Source organism: Petromyzon marinus, chromosome 4 (assembly GCF_048934315.1).
Source record: "Petromyzon marinus isolate PM22_M1 ecotype Great Lakes invasive population chromosome 4, UKy_Petmar_22M1.pri1.0, whole genome shotgun sequence".
Taxonomy (NCBI): domain Eukaryota; kingdom Metazoa; phylum Chordata; class Hyperoartia; order Petromyzontiformes; family Petromyzontidae; genus Petromyzon; species Petromyzon marinus.
Window position 1 is genome coordinate 8,690,476 of NC_133670.1, and position 5,152 is coordinate 8,695,627.

The following is a 5,152-nucleotide window of genomic DNA, read 5'->3' on the forward strand; positions in this document are numbered from 1 at the left end:
TTTGTGCCTAAAGATTGGTGTCTTACACATGATGATATGTGTTCCATCCACCAAAATAATCTCCAAAGTACAGGCATGTGCCACAATATCTAACCAAGGGTTATCCTTGCGTACAGCTAGTGGGGCCTTGTTTAAATACTGCACGCGTTGTAAAAAAAAAAGGCCTTGACCTTACAGTGCTGACGTCGTATGTGATTCAAAGGAATTGGAATGACAGGATCTTTTTGTTGAAACTTGTGCGTTTTTGGGGAGGTGCCATTTGACATTTTCTGAGATCGTATAAGTTGTTACCATGAGGTCATATACTGCTCGACAACAGCCACTTGCATTACCACATGAGTACTGATTTGTCTGTTTTGCAAACAACATTGATAGAGCGGAATTATGGAATTAGCCTCAAGATGATTGCGAGACAATGTCACCCGTGATCCAGCAGTACATTATATTTAGCTGCAATATCTAAATGTGTACAGCCCTGTTGGTCACATTACACACCCTTCCCTACAGCACGAGGGACTGACTCATTCAGACATGCATCATATAACCTACTCCCTTTTTATAAATATACCATACCTAAATGCCATTTGCTTGAAAATCTAATGTTCCACTGTTCAAATGCATTTTGATTATGGCTACCTTTGCTGCATTGAAACATTGCTCATCACATGTGAATGCAATGAATTTAACATAGTGGGGAAATTTAGAAATCCATATCATTGGGGCACTATGCCAGCATTGCTGAAAAGTTGGCATTGAATCATTGGCTTTCACATGAGACAAAGCCTAGTTCTCAGCACCAGTACACAAGAAGCCATAACTTGAATCGTATATTGCACTTAATATTAAACCAACCTCTATAGCAATGAAAAGCAAATATAGACTTAAAATAAATCACGACGTTTCCGGCGCAACACAAGCGTCCACCCTCTGATTTACTGTAACAAATAATTGAAAAAAGGTTGCTTGCAATTCATCACGCAAGTTTCAAGGAAATCTATTTCAAGCCCCAATGCATGAATACGCCTCAATGTATGAATGGCACCTGTATATGTATCCGTAATCATGCCACACAGCGTTACTGTATTTTCATTTTCAAAACCAAATGTAGTGGTAAAGGGTAAAAATAAAGTGTATCTATATAATAAGGAACCTCTCACCGGTGACGCACAGATTAAAAATATATCATTACCTGTTAACCGACCACAGGACCAAGCAGGAAAATCAGTTAGTGGTGCTTATTGTGGTTCACATCCCTGGAAAAAAAATTTGAATTGAGATCGCAGTCGAAAAGCATACTCTATGCAGCAGCTGGCATTAACATTTTTAACCAATTGCCACTTACATTAATTAAGACTTGCTATAGTGTAACATTGTATATTTTCTCATAATTCAAGCCAAACATTTATTTTAATCTCATTGTTTCTCTCAATTAAAGATCCCGAATTATATATATACACATTGCAATCATTTGTCAATCCACTTTTGGACGAAGGACCCCGCATGCCTTGGTGGTCGTTTGATAAAAATCATACTGGTCAGGTGAGGGGGTCACAAGGCCAGTTAAAAATATCACTCACCATCGATCTTAGCCATGGCTGGAAATCAAACTCAAATGGCCGTGTTCATCGCGCAGGCCACTATCTATAGTCGCTCATGTATATAAATGTTGGCAAGACGTTGAAAGCTGCGGTGTGGATAATATAATGCACGTACTGTATATTCACTTGTGTTTTGCAAGAACTGATATTGACAACAGAGATACAGCAGGTACAGCATTCACGTCTGGCTGGATTGGCTTAGGGCAGGCCCAGCTGTGGCTCACGCAAACACTATTTGGCCAGAAATTATATCCAGGTCTACAGATGTGTCCTCAAAATTCAAGCCTAATTCAGGGATGCTTTGCCCTTGTATATCTGTTTTTTTTAATCCCTCGAAGACCACATTTTGCCCATTTATATAGCTTGTAAAGTTGTTTATACTGTATGGCTGTTTGTATATATTATTTCAAATTTTAATATGATGTAAACAAATGGCAATGAAAGTCACGAGCTAATTCTGAAATCACAAGCATAGTATCAACCTGGGTCTGCCTGACGTGTGATGTTTTTGCCCAGCATGGACAGGCCGACGAACAAGTCACCATTGCTTTGATCACTATTCAAGTTTTCAAGCTTTGGGAGTTTTCTTTTATTTTCCCCCCAGGTTTTTTTAAATTTATAGAGGTGCCCAAACATATAAATGTAAAGTGGGACTTGGTATATCCACCCACATTATTTCAAGGGCACACTCTACTTACAGTACTCTGTGGTGACCAATGCACTGTTCTAAATACAAATATGCATAATGTACCCGCAGTGGCCTTATAAACATATTCTGAGTTCTTACGCATGACACATGCTATGTAAGAACTGTGACGCTGTATATGGGTATCTGGGCTGACCTGATTTTCATCACATATACTACTTATTTTTAGACTATCCATAGCAATCTGGGTAAAACTTGACAGGTGGTAATCCCAAACACAGGTGGAAAATAATTAAATGTTACATGCAACACACCTGTTAATCGGTACACATTTTTAACCTTTACCAAGAGTGAACAAATTATCTGGTGAGACTGTACTGCATTGGTCGTGGTGCACAAGCACGAATAACAAAAATAAACACGTGAGTCAATAATACCGTGGCCTTAATCGGGAAATATATAATACGTGACATTTCAGGTAATGGTCCTCATTCATAGCACAGCTATTTGATGTGCGTTGATGCGTTGCAAACAGGGGAAGAGCCACAGGGGTTGCTGAGCCCCCCCTGAATTTTTGGGAAAGTCGGTAATCGGGATAACCGGATATCCGGCTGCTGCAAAATGCTGGCTGCCACCTTGTGCTGCCCTGCAGGCTGCCACCTTGTGCTGCCACCTTGTGCTGCCCTGCAGGCTGCCACCTTGTGCTGCCCTGCAGGCTGCTTGAGCGGCAGCCTTTCGAACTTATCGAACTTATTATCCACATCAGCGGCTCCGACCTATTAATAATCTCCGCGTTCAAATCCAATAAATTTGTTTTATACATTGGTGGCGCCCATTGGAAAACCTTACACTGGATATCTCAGAATATTGAAGTCAGCCCCTCCAAAGTCAAAATCCTGGCTCCACCCCTGGTTGCAAAAAAAAACATGACCTATTAATATGTTTCCTTTAATGACCACAATATTATTGACGAATGTGTTGAAGTTTTTTTTTTTACCAAACGTGGTTGGAGAATTTGAGCTTTTAAATACTAGTTGAAAGAAGATGCTTCAAAGAGATGATAACAGTCAAGACATTTGCTTCCAAAATAAAATGTATATACAGTTAGTTGTCGGGACCATAGATAAATTCCACATTTAGAGAGTGATCAAAGGCCAGTAATTCAAGTTATTTTTCAGAAATGTATGTAGATAGGAAACATTGTGAAAATGCATTGGTATATGGCCAACAAAGTGATGGGCATTAAAAAGCTAATGAACCCACCATTGTAAGTGTACATATTTAGCTTAACTACGTAGATTTTTGGCGATAAAAGTTAAGCTGTATTCAAAAGTACAGTACAAACATTGGCCAAACATTAACCGGCAATGATAATTTCATGCATACCAAAAAGTTAGACTGCAAACTGTGTACATTCCTAAAATTCCAACTTCCTAGAATCCTGATGAACATTGATGAAAGCCAAAGGCAGTCTCAACGCTGAAATGATGGAGTGGTGCTTATCTTTTTGGCAGCCCTGTGTTTGTCATTACAAATCCATATTCCTCGGCAGAGGCCAGTCTCTTTATAGGAAAATCACCTTGTCCTTCTTACAGAATGGGAGATATTAAAAAAAAACTATAACCGAAGGGAGTATGGGCTAGGTCAGAGGTAGCCAAGCAAGAGATACATTTTTTATCGAATTCGGTCAAAAATGTGATATTTCAAGAGCTGCACGTTGCTCCGGAGCGGCAGGTTGCCGACCCCTGGGCTAAGTGAAGCACTGATCATGATTTTAACTGAAAACCTGATTACAAATTGAGCATTCAGCCACAGTGCCACCTGACTAGATCTGTACCGCACAACTCGCATCAGAGATATCATTCATCCGTTATTGTCCAGCCCCTTCTGGGTGAAGGTCTCCCACAATGAATCTCACACCTACATGTGAGCTCATCTCACCGCTACCTCTCCTTGGAGGATGTACTCTCGTGTTGATTGGCATACCTACTATAATCACCCACGAATATCCTTAATGCTCGTAACGTCACTCCACATCGACCAGCCCCCCTCATTAATATTCATGAGCAGATGCCGTCCTCCAAATGGACACCCCTCCCACCCCTCCTCATTAATAATAATAATGAGCGGGTGACGTCACTCAATATGGAGTACTCCCCCCCCATTAATAATCATGAGCAAGTGACGTCACTCCACATCGAACAGCCCCCCTCATTAATAATCATGAGGAGGTGACGTCACTCCACATCGAACAGCCCCCCTCATTAATAATCATGAACAGGCGACGTCCTCCACATGGACCTCCCCCCCCCCTCATTAATAATCATGTGGAGGTGACGTCACTCCACATCGAACAGCCCCCCTCATTAATAATCATGAACAGGCGACGTCCTCCACATGGACCTCCCCCCCCCCCATTCAGAATAATTAGCGGCTGACGTCACTCCACATGGGGGGGGGGGGCGAGGCGCCTCCTCCCCCTCCTCGGCGTCAACTTACAAACCTCACGTCACGTGATCTCCGTCACGCTGTTGAGACATCGAAGTAAAAAGGACGTCGTGATGAACAAGGGATTATAACCTTCAAATTAAATAGGTCTGTGTCACCGCGGCCGTACAAATTGCACACGCATTTATGCAATGAATATATCACGTCGCGGTCTGATTTTCGCTTGCAAGTTTCAGATTTACTGCAATACACACCGTCCTTGGACGGGCAAAAGGTTAGTTTATAATTATAATAAAAGGGAGCGTTACAAGCACCAGCATATTACATCCATTTCCCATTTTATTACTGTAACACTGACGTGAACATATTGCAATATAATGCAAAAGGAGTTTGAAGTCCAGTACAGTATGTGTAATGTTGTAAATTACATTATGAAAGCTGTTTACAAGCTATGTCGCAA

The 5,152-nt window shown here is 41.3% G+C and overlaps 1 long non-coding RNA gene across 1 annotated transcript; it reads right to left on the reverse strand.

Annotated features, from left to right (window-relative positions):
- Positions 1 to 2,134: 2,134 nt before the first annotated feature.
- Positions 2,135 to 4,654, reverse strand: LOC142906945 (uncharacterized). Its single transcript, XR_012930586.1, has 2 exons — positions 2,943 to 4,654; positions 2,135 to 2,879 (listed from the first exon to the last, which is right to left on the reverse strand). It is a non-coding gene; the product is annotated as an uncharacterized LOC142906945 (long non-coding RNA).
- Positions 4,655 to 5,152: the final 498 nt, after the last annotated feature.